The 12,207-nt window shown below is 49.0% G+C and overlaps 2 pseudogenes; both read right to left on the reverse strand.

Moving 5' to 3' along the window:
- Positions 1 to 888: 888 nt before the first annotated feature.
- LOC140468696 (U2 spliceosomal RNA) lies at positions 889 to 1,067 on the reverse strand (annotated as a pseudogene).
- An 8,475-nt stretch (positions 1,068 to 9,542) lies between these two features.
- On the reverse strand, positions 9,543 to 9,687 carry LOC140468707 (U2 spliceosomal RNA; annotated as a pseudogene).
- Positions 9,688 to 12,207: the final 2,520 nt, after the last annotated feature.

A 12,207-nucleotide genomic window follows, 5' to 3' on the forward strand; every position in this document is an offset into this window, starting at 1 on the left:
TGTATAAGAAAGAGAACAGCAGTTCCTGTGTCTTATCTGGAGAACAGCAGTACCTGTGTATAATATGGACAACAGCTGTCCCTGTGTATCATATAGAGAGCAGCAGTCGCTCTGTCCAATGTAGAGGTCAGCAGTTCTTTTCCCTGCGGTGGGGGGTCCAGAACTAGAGGGCATAGGTTCAGCATGAGAGGGCAGAAAAAAATCAACAGGATGTAAGGGGCAACTTTTTCATGCAGAGGGTGGTGCATGTATAGAATGAGATGCCAGAGGAAGTGGTGGAGGCATTTAAATTAAATTAAACTAAATTACAGCATTTAAAGGGCATCTGGTTGGATATATGAACAGGAAGGATTTAGAAGGATATGGACCAATGCTGGCAAATGGGACGAAATTAGGTTAGGATATCTGGTTGCCATGGACGAGTTGGGCTGAAGGATCTTTTTCTGTGCTGCACATCTCTCTGACTCTGTGCCTTAAATACATCAGATCTTTGCTTCACATTGTTCTTAAAATCTCTCATTTAATACATCAAAGTGACTCTCATCATCATCAAAATCGGAACTGTTGATTACTTCAATAGCTTCATGTTCTCCCTTTTGTTTTCTGAAATGCCGTTTGCCATTAGGTAGAGCTGGTGGGCAACTTTGTAAAACTTCTGTAGTTGGGAATTGGAGTTGGTGGGAAGGGGCAGCATGTACCAGGGATGAAGTGACAACATTAAGAGTGAGTGCTGAACATAACACGCAGAAAGACTCAAACGAATCGGATGGTAGAACAAGCTGATTAGCACGAAGGCAAGTCTGACTTGACTAACCGAAAGCTTTCCGCATTCGGATCATAAAGAATACAACATATAAAAAATAAATCTACTGTTCGCCTTTTTTAATGGGGACGTGCACCATTCCCCGAAACACTGCAATACTGGGATGATGCGTGAAGTTATCGGAGCAAGCTCCTGACACAACTTCGTCCTGCAAAAATCAGATTAATATTCAGTCCCTAAATCAGGGACTTATCAGATATTAAAACTGACAAGAACAGAACTTTTTTTTTTATTTCAAAAATATACTTTATTCATAAATGATTTGATGGTCTGTACATTGGATCATGCCATACATATGTCCATATTTACAAACACAGATTCAACTTTATTCTTGTCCTTTACAATCCTGTGCATTTTTTCAATCTTGTATATATACATATATTTGGCTGAGGCATCAGCAGAGCCCAAAAAAACGTCTGTATGGGCCCCCTGTTCTTCTTTCGGCAGGCCGATCTTACACGGTGGTCTTTCCCCACCGCGCCTTGGCGGCAGCCGCCCCAAGCTTCAGCGCGTCCCTCAACACGTAGTCTTGGACCTTGGAATGTGCCAGTCTGCAACACTCGGTCGGGGTCAACTCCTTCAGCTGGAAGATCAACAGGTTTCGGACCGCCCAGAGAGCGTCCTTCACCGAGTTGATGATCCTCCAGGCGCAGTTAATGTTCGTCTCGGTGTGAGTCCCGGGGAACAGGCCGTAGAGCACGGAGTCCCGCGTCACGGCGCTGCTCGGGACGAACCTCGACAAGCACCACTGCATTCCTCTCCAGACTTCCTCTGCATAGGCACATTCCAGAAGGAGGTGTGTGACAGTCTCGTCCCCCCCGCAGCCACTTCGAGGGCAGCGTGCGGTGCGGCAGAGAGTCCGGGCGTGCATAAAGGATCTCACAGGCAGAGCCCTTCTCACCACCAGCCAAGCCACGTCTTGAAGCTTGTTGGAAAGTTCTGGCGATGAGGCATTCTGCCAAATGGCTTTGACAGTCTGCTCAGGGAACCGCTCGACAGGATCCGCCCTCTCCTTTTCCCGAAGGGTCTCAAGGACGCTACGTGCTGACCACTTCCTGATGGACTTGTGGTCAAAGGTGTTTTTCCTCATAAATTTCTCCACGAAGGACAGGTGATACGGAACGGTCCAACTACTCGGAGCGTTCCGCGGCAGCGAGGCCAGGCCCATCCTTCGCAACACCGGGGACAGGTAGAACCTCAGTACGTAGTGACACTTGGTGTTTGCGTACCGGGGATCCACGCACAGCTTGATGCAGCCACACACAAAGGTGGCCATCAGGGTGAGGGTGGCATTGGGCGTGTTTTTTCCCCCATTGCACCGGTCTTTGTACATAGAGTCTCTTCGGACCCGGTCCATCTTTGATCTCCAAATGAATTGGAAGATGGCCCGGGTGACTGCGGCGGCACAGGTCCTGGGGATAGGCCAGACCTGTGCCAAATATAGCAATACTGAGAGGACCTCACACCTGATGACCAGGTTTTTTCCCGCGATGGAGAGCGACCGTTGCCCCCATCTGCCTAGTTTCTGTCTCATCTTCCTGATCCGCTCCTCCCAGGTCTTGGTGCACGCCCCAGCCCCCCCGAACCAAATACCCAGCACCTTCAGGTGGTCAGTCCTGACGGTGAAGGGGATAGAGGATTGGTCGGCCCAGTTCCCGAAGAGCATGGCCTCGCTCTTGCCTCGGTTTACCTTGGCCCCCGAGGCCCGTTCGAACTGGTCGCAGATGCACACGAGTCTGTGCACGGACAGCGGATCCGAGCAGAAAACAGCGACGTCATCCATGTACAGGGAGGCCTTAACCTGCAGGCCCCCGCTGCCAGGAATAGTCACCCCTCTCAGGCTCGCATCCTTCCTGATGGATTCGGCAAATGGCTCTATGCAACACACAAACAAGGCGGGTGAGAGGGGGCATCCCTGCCTGACTCCAGATCTTACAGGGAAGCTGTCTGATTCCCACCCATTGATTGAGACTGCACTGACAATGTTGGTGTAGAGCAGTCTGATCCAATTTCCGATTCCCTCCCCAAAGCCCATTTTGGAGAGGACATCCCTCATATATGTATGCGATATCCTGTCAAAGGCTTTCTCCTGGTCCAGGCTGATGAGGCAGGTGTCCACCCCCCTGTCCTGCACGTAGGCGATCGTATCCCTGAGGAGTGCGAGACTCTCAGAGATCTTCCTGCCCGGTACAGCACAGGTTTGGTCCGGGTGGATCACCGATCCCAGAGCAGACCTGACCCGGTTGGCGATGACCTTTGACAGGATTTTGTAGTCTGCATTTAACAGTGAGATCGGTCTCCAATTTCTAATTTCCTCCCTCTCCCCCTTCTGCTTGTAGACGAGGGTGATGATGCCTTTCCTCATGGATTCACTCATGGTACCTGCCCAGAGCATACTGACATACACCTCCAGCAGGTCCTGGCCGATCAAGTCCCGAAGAGCGGAATAAACCTCGACCGGTAAGCCGTCGCTTCCGGGAGTTTTATTCTTTTCGAAGGACTCGAGGGCCTTGGTCAGTTCATCCAGAGATAGCGGCTGGTCCAGCCTCTCTCGTGTTCTGTCATCTAGGACCTCCGTGATAGAGGACAGGAACGACTGGGAGGCCGCGCTGTCGGTCGGCTTCGAGTCATACAGGCTGGCGTAGAAGGATTTGCTGATCCTCATGACGTCAGCCTGAGATGACGTTACCGAGCCATCTTCTTTCTTCAGGCTGCTGAGCACGGAGCTCTCTTTGTGCACCTTCTGGAAGAAGAAACGCGAGCACGTCTCGTCCTGCTCCACCGAGCGGACCCTGGACCGGAAGATTGTCCTGGAGGCCTCCGAGGCAAAGAGCGAGGCTTGCTGGCCCTTCACCTCCTTGAGGTCCTCAGTGACATCCACCCCCATCGTCTGCAGCAGGAGCAGGTTCTGCATACTTTCCTGGAGCTGGGACAGTTTTCCCCGCCTCTCTCTCGCCTCCTGGACACCTTTGAGGATAAAGAACCTCTTGATGTTCCCTTTTACCGTTTCCCACCAGTCCGCTGGAGACTCAAAGAGGGGCTTCACGGTTCTCCAACCTGCGTAATCCCTCTTGAGCTCTTCGATGTTTCCCGGGGTCAACAGCTTAGTGTTCAGTTTCCACGTTCCCTTGCCCGCCCGCTGTTCGTCCTGTAGGTGACAGTCGGCCAGCAGGAGGCAGTGGTCAGAGAAGAACACCGGCTTGACGTCGGTGGATCTGACCGAGAGCGTTCGGGACACAAACAGGTAATCTATCATTGAGCGGATAGACCCGTCTGCCCGTGACCAGGTGTATCTACGCTGCGCTCCGTCTGCAGGGGCGCTGAAGACGTCGTGCAGCTTGGCGTCTTTGACCGTTTCCATCAGGGCCCTGGACGTAGCGTCCGGTTTACTGTCCCCCCCGCCGGATCGTCCATCAGCATCAATGATGCAGTTGGAGTCTCCGGCCAGAATGACCGGCCTGGACGTAGCCAGCAGCAGTGGAAGCTGTTGCAGGACGGCCAACCGTTCACTCTTACCCACTGGGGCGTACACGTTGATTAGTCTCACGGGAGCGTTTCTGTATTTAACATCCGCGACGAGGAGGCGCCCGCCTACCACCTCCTTAACCTCGGAGATGGTGAAGTTGCCTCCCCGCAACAGGATACCCAGGCCGGAGGCGCGGCTATTCGTTGCCCCCCGACCACACTGACGGCCCGTGGGCCCACAAGCTCGACCATCTCCTGTAACTGCTGAGGTGCGGTATCCCACACTCCTGCAGAAACAGGACATCGGCTTTGACGTTGGCCAGGAAGGCCATCGTAGAAACACATCGCGTAGCCGCTTTAATGCTACGCACATTTATGCTGGCAATTTTAAACCCCATTTTAACAGTTTACGGGGTTACCAGTGTCCATTTTCTTCTGGTCTTGCTCCAGTGGGGTAGCTGCGTGCATCCCCGTGGTGACAGCAAACTGCTGGACCTTCCCAGGGCTGAGGTAGTTGTCCGGCTCCACGCTGGAGTCATTTCCCCGCTCTGGTGTCATCGTGTCAGACCCAGGGTCCTCATCGCCCCGTTCTCCATCTGACAGCAGGGCTGTCACTGGGACGCTGCTCCCAGTTCCCTGGAGCTGTGGGCCGGTGGGTACCCCTTGGTTCTCACCGGGTAGGGGGAGGCCTTCACCCATCCCCTCAGAGGGATCGTCTTTTCCTTCTTGGGCGGTGTTGCCCTCCTTTCTCCCCACGGCGCTCTGCCTCTTCCTCCGGAGGCGACCCTTCTTGCGCCCGTCCTCACCCTCGGAGGAGCTGCCTGTATCCTCCTCTTGGAGGTGTCTCTTCCCCCTTCGCTTGGTGGCTTTGGGGCCCTCGAGAGGTTTCCTTTTCCTGTTTTTAACGATAATCCACTGCTCTGCCTCCTTTGATCCCTCCTCTTCCATTTCCTCCGTCTGTCTTGCAGGAGCTTGGGTCGGCTGCTGCATCTCCCCGCTGTCTGCTGCCTGCTCCTCTACAACTTTCCCTTCCTTCTGGGTGCCTCTAGGCACCGTTCCTTTGCTGATTCGCGGTACCTCGTTAGACTTTGTCGGTCCGCGGCTCGTGTTGCCACCTCCGGCCATCTGTGCGTAGGTGGCGGCTCCTCGTCTTGGGCAGGCCTTGTACATGTGGCCCGCCTCCCCGCACAGGTTGCAGCTCTTTTCCTCCCGACAGTCCTTTGTCAAGTGACCCTCCTGTTTGCAGTTCCTGCAGATGGTCACTTTGCAATCCACCGCCACGTGTCCCACTGGAGAAGGCTGAGATGGATCATCCCACTTTGCACTTCTGGATGCAGATTGCTGTAAATGCTGTTGTCTTATCTGGTGCATGGGTGTGTGAGGCCCCTCCATCAGTCAGGGTGGGGATATCTGTGATGCTTCCTTCAGTGAGTTGTTTAATTGTCCATCACCGTTCACAACTGGGTGTGGCAGAACTGCAGAGCTCCGATCGGTTCCACTGGATGTAGGATCACTTAGCTCTGTTGCTTGCTGCTGATGCTGTTTGAAATGCAGATGGTCCTGTTTGGTAGATTCACCAGGTTGGCACTTCATTTTTAAGTCTGCCTGGTGCTGCTCATGGCATGCCCTCCTTTCCTGTCCATTGTGATGGGTGAGAGCGGGATTTGCAAACCCATGAGATTACAGATTGTGCTGGAGTACAGTTCTGCTGCTGTTGATGTCCCACAGTGCCTCAGAGATACCGAGTTTGAGATCCTACATCTCTTCAGAGTCTGTCCCATTTAGAACGGTGATAGTGCCACTCAACGCGATGGAGGTTTTTCTCAACCTTAAGCTAAGACTTGTGTTTCCAAAAGGAATGTGTGATGGTCGCTCGTACTGATACTGTCATGGACAGATGGATCTGCAGCTGGTCAATTCATAACAATGAGATCACTCTTGTTTTTCCCTCTTGTTGGTTCCCTCACCACCCGCTGTAGACTCAGTTGAGCAGCTATACCCTTTAGGACCTGACCACCTCAGTCAGTAATTCTGTTGCAGAGCTCGTCTCGATAGTGGACATTGAAATCCTGTACCCAGAGTACGTTTGACACCATTTTACTTCCTCAGTGCTTCCTTCAAATGTTGTTCAACATGAAGGAGAACTGATCCATCAGCCAAGGAAGGACAGTACGTGGTAATCAGCAGGAGCCATGAGATTTCCTGGTGTCCGGAGTCCATGCTGAGTACTCCAAGGGCAAATCCTCCCTGTCTTGTGCCATGACCTCTGCCTGGTCTGTCCTGCTGGTGGGGCAGGACATATCCAGAGATTTCAGGAGAAAGTGAAGACTGCAGATGCTGGAGGTCAGAGTCAAGAGTCTGGTGCTGGAAAAGCACAGCAGGTCAGGCTGATAACTGGCTTAGGCTCGAAACATCGATTCTCCTTCTCCTCGGATGCTGCCTGACCTGTTGTGTTTTTCCATCACTACAATCTCAATCTCTTGGGATGGTGATGGTGGTGTCTGGTCATTGTCTGTAAGGGTTGATTTCATGAGTATGAGTATGTCAGGCTGTTCCTTGATTGGTCTGTGAGACAGCTCGGCACAATTTGGCACCAAACTCCAGATGTTAGTCTGGAGGACATTGCACCGTCGAGAGGGCTGATTCTGTGGTTGTATTTTCTAGTGCCTTCTTAGATGACGAGTGGTCCATCCAGTTTCATTCCTTTGTTAAGACTTTGCAGTGATTAATACAGTGAGTAGCTGGCTGGGCCACTGTCAGGTTGGGAGGGTTTTTTCTGCCATTGACAATGTTTCCATGGAGATCAGGAGATTCCTAATTCCAGTTATTTTTTCTTGAATTCAGATTCCACCATCTGCCAAGATGGGATTCGAACCAGGACTTCAGTCGTTTGTTTTAATATTTTGGATAAAATTTAAATACATTAGGTTTGTTCACTCACTTTAAATATCACTTACCCAGGTTTGGTTTCTTTGTGAAACACTGTCCATCATCCTGTCTCCTCCATCCTTCTCTCCAACAACAAGAGTTTGGAGCACATGGAGGTTCTCTGTCACTAAGACTGAGATAATCCGATCTGCTGCTTCCCCCCTCACATGGTGTTCCTGGTTTTTGTCCAAACCTACATTTTTCTCCAATCTCATCTCCTGTCAAGCCTTATCAGAGCTCCTCTTGACCCTTTACCCTAATCTCACTAAACCATAGACTTTCCAACTCTCTTTTCTCCTCCACCTCATCAGTCCCCTTCACCTATTCACAGACATTGTTCCTTGTTCTGTCTTTTCTGGTTATGGTCCTTCTCTCCCATTCTGTGAAAAACTGATATTTGACCTCACGTTTGTTGGAAAATCCTGCTCCATCTCCACACTCCCTTTCCTTTCTGAATTCCATGCATTTGGTGTCCCTCATGCATCTATCCTTGGCCCCTCCTGTATCTTGCCTACATACTGTCAGGAGGTGATATTGTGCAAAAGCACCATGTTGGGTTTAACATGTACACTGATGTTGCCCAACTCTCCCTCCCCATCATCCCTCTCCATTACTCCACTGTTACTCAGTTATCAAATTACTTACCACATTCCCACTACTTGATTAGGTGCAATTTCCTCCAATGAAACATTGTCACAGTTAAACCCATTGCCTTACAAATTCCTTTTCCTAACTGCTGAACCTCTCCCTCTCACTGGGAATTATGCAGCAGAACTAGACTCTTCACAATGTTGCTGTTATATCTGACGCGAAGCTGACCTTCTTATTAGACATCTACACAATCCCAAACACCAGGAATTCCAATCTCTAAACCGTTGCTTATCTCCTCTTCACCCTAGCTCCATTGCTACTAAAAACCCTTACCCATGTCTGTGTTACCTTTAAACTTGACGAATCCAAAGCAGAACCCTTGATTCTGTGACTGGCTCAGAATCTGGTTTCAGACTCCCCTTTCAGTATTTACCCTCAGACACATCAGTATTTATTCTGTCAAACCCCTTAAGAATCTGGTGGTGCGGTCTGATTGTTGCTGGTGGAAATGGCAGAGGATGATGTGTTGTATCTGGGTGGAAGGTAAGGACTTGGGGGGGGGGTGCAATTGGAGGTGTGGGTTTCAAAGGCAGAGGTGCAGGAAGTGGAGGAGATATAGTGGATGGTATTGACCACATGGGAGGGGAAATTGCACTCCTTGAAATATGGGGCCATTTGGTATGTTCTGGCCTCACTGGAACACTGCAGTAAGCATGAGACAGAGATGTTGGCCAGGGAACAGGCTCGTGTGTTAAAGTGGCAGGCAGCTGGAAGCTCGGGGTCTGTTTTTGCAGCAGAACGTAGATCATCAGTCGCCATTTCCGCCACCTCCACTGAGATGCTGCCAGACACAGGTTCCTGTCCCCTCCATTAACAGCTATGCACCCCCCCACCCCAAGCCAGATGGTAATCCACTCCTTTGTCTTTCCAAATGTTCGAGTCTCTCTTTGGGTTCTGTCCCTGCCTATTATTTACTCTTTAACCCCTATGATCTGCAGGTTAGTTGAATTGGCCAAGCTAAATTTCCCATAATGCTCAGGGATGTGTAAGTTAGGTGCATTAGTCAGGAGAAATATACAGTAATAGGGTAGGTGAATGGGTCTGGGTGGGATACCCTTCGGAGGGATGCTGTGGACCTTTTGGGCCAAATGGCCTGTTTCCACACTGTCAGGATTCTAATTTTCCCAGCTCCATCGGTTCTGAGGAAGGGCCACTGGACAGATTTTTGTTCCCAGATGCTGCCAGACCTGCTGAGCTTTCCCAGCACCATCTGCTTGTTGTTCCTGATTGATACCATCCATACACCTTCTGGGTTTGATTCAGACAGGGGGAGGATCCCACCACTGATCTCTCAATGGGGTCCAGCTGATTGATGGCAGCTTCGGACCAATAGGAAAAGGTGGTGGGACTGGTGGACCAAGTGCAACTAGTTGGTCATCCAAACAATGGGAGTGAATGAGGGGCGTGGCCAGTGGGATGACACGTCACCAGTAACTCTGCTGATGCAGTGCCACGTAACTCGGCCGTCGGTGAATGTGGGAGACACAAACAGGGAAGGGGAGAGTGGCCTCGGAGACGGAGATAATGAGTCACTTTCGACTGGAAAGTTTTAATTACACTCTGTGCGGTTTGAAAGTCTGAACTAGAAACTCTTAATCCCCCGTTTGCAGCAGATGGGAAAGTGGCTGCGGCCCTCAGGCTGTGAAAGGTCCTGGGATATGGCCGCCATTTTTATTGGGGGTAAGGTATAGTGAGGCGCATGTGCATGTCACCTTCCTCGGGTGGTGGGGGGGGGGGCGTGCAACTTGAAAAGAGGCATTTACACAAAACTGACAAGAACAGAACTACACATGATCTTAGCCAAAAGGCTGAGAAGCGATACTTGTCGTCTCCCTGACTACCTTAGGACCCAGCCGCTTCCTACATTTACCATCAGCCTGACTGTGAACAAAGACCTATAGCTCACGGCTGACAGTTTCATTGCTGCCTAGTCATTTCCAGATATTCTGACCAGAGTAAACGATCCGTTTGTCCAGGTGAATTCATTTAATCTTTTCTATGAAACTGTTTGATAGTGAATGTAGATGACCAGCAATGTACCAATCAGCTACGCTGGGGCCGAGTGTACGTCACTAACAAGCCGGTAGTGTGTCTCTGACAGAGTATCAATGAGATTGCAGCAACCCACTGGAACAGAGCTGGACACAGGGAATGGTGCAGCACAGGGGGATGTACTGCAGCCTCTCATTGTCTGCGTCAGCTGTCACTCTGTATGGGCTCCTTCCCTAGTCCCACTCACCATGCTTTTCCCGATGATTGAATCCGGCTCCAGTGGCCCCTCAGGCAGTGCACAGCCAATAGTAACTACTGAATGAAGATGGTAGGGATTTACCTACTTACCTTGATGAAATGTGACATTCGTTCAAAAATAATTAACCTCAACTCCCCGCCATCATGTATCTATGCCATGATTTGGAGATGCTGGTGTTGGACTGGGGTGTACAAAGTTAAAAATCACACAACACCAGGTTATAGTCCAACAGGTTTAATTCTGTTGGACTATAACCTGGTGTTGTGTGATTTTTAACTTGATATATGCAATTGCCTGGAGTTTGTGCTGTTCCATTCTCTGGTATAAACAAACTGAGCTGTTAATGGTAACAATTCCTGCCTCTCCACAAGGCAAATCAAGGCAAACAATTGAAACGGGTTCTAATTCTGATCGAGTACTATCACTGCCTGGAAATATTAGGCGACTGTTCTGAACGGAAATCCTTAGACTAATCCATCCATCTTGTATTATGTCAACTCTGATCTCCAAACCATTAAACTCTGCCAACCCCGTCAATTGAAATTAACAGAACCATGGTGGACCTGAAGTTCGATCGAGTGAATCAGCAACAAGTGATTTGGCTTTGACTCCAAATACTCGAATTGCAATTTGCTACATTAGAATTGCAAATCAAGATTCACAGAGTCGTGGAGTTGTACAGCACGGAAATAGACACTTTGTTTAAGTGGCTGGCATCCATCAGATAACTTGGATAAACCTAGTCCCAAATATCAGCATCTGAATCCTTCCTATTCATATACCCATCCAGATGCTTTTCAAGTGTTGTAATTGTACCCGCCTTACAAACATCTACTCCATCCACCACCGATGCTGAGTTGAATCAAGGTGCACTGCAAACGTTTCCCAAAAATCCTTCGACAACACCTTCCAAACCGACAATTATTTCCACTTCGAAGGACACCTCCAATTTTGGTGTAATTTGCAAACTTACTAAATATACCTCCTATCGCTATATTGAGACACTCAGAAACACATACATATACACAGACAGACACCCATACACACACACAAAGACACACATATCCCAAACAAACATGCACAAGCAGGCAGTCACACACACATATTCACAGATATTGCCAAGGACAGCAAAAGTGAAGACTTTAATAGAATTCATTTTTTCCTAAAACTAAATGACAAATTGGTAAATGTTCAGGAATGTGTGAGCTTACTGGAAATTTGTGCATAATTTTCGCTGGATATCTTGCCTTTAACAAATTTGTAAACTAAACAAGCAAAAAGTGGTCTGCTTAGCAGATTGTGAGACTCTTTTGAAAGGATGAAGGCTGTACTGTATTCCCGTTGAAATAAAAACCAGCAATGTGTTAAAAAATACATCCAAAGAACTGTGATTGCTGGAAATCAGAAACAAATTCCGAAATTGACTGAGTAACTCAGCAAGTCTGGCAGCATTTGTGGAGAGAAAACAGAGTTAATATTTTGGGTCCAATGACTCTTCTTCAGTACTGCGTTTTTCCAGCAATTGCAGATTTTGGTTCCACCATTCCATTTACCTTCTCTATTACTCACTGAACTCCAATGTCAGCTTTTTCTGATTCACAGATGTGGAATTCCAAATCCCTCTGTTCTGTAGCTATCTGCAGTATTTCTCCATTTAAATAATATTAAACTCTTCCATTTTTCCTGACTTTCTCCTCCTTATATTCCACATGCCAAGTTTTCACCCACACATTTAACCTATCTAGAATGTTCTGCAGACACTGACATTCTCCCCACTTGCCTTCCTACTGATTTACAAACTTGGTGACAGTACATTCACTTCCCTCACCCAAGTCATTATTAATATGTTGTCCCAGGACTGTGGCACTCCACTAGAAACTGGTTGCCATCTATACCAGCTGCTCAGCCATGCATTCATCTGCTCTATCCTCCTATTCCTGTCCTCACTAGCTTGTAACACCGTGAGTAATCCAGATATTATTACTCTCGAAGACCTCCTTTTTAAATTCCTGTCTAACACTCTATTTTCTCCCTTCAGAAAATCATCCTTTTTCCTTCCTATTGTTCCAATGTGTACAATGACCTCCTG

Source organism: Chiloscyllium punctatum, chromosome 47 (assembly GCF_047496795.1).
Source record: "Chiloscyllium punctatum isolate Juve2018m chromosome 47, sChiPun1.3, whole genome shotgun sequence".
Lineage (NCBI taxonomy): Eukaryota > Metazoa > Chordata > Chondrichthyes > Orectolobiformes > Hemiscylliidae > Chiloscyllium > Chiloscyllium punctatum.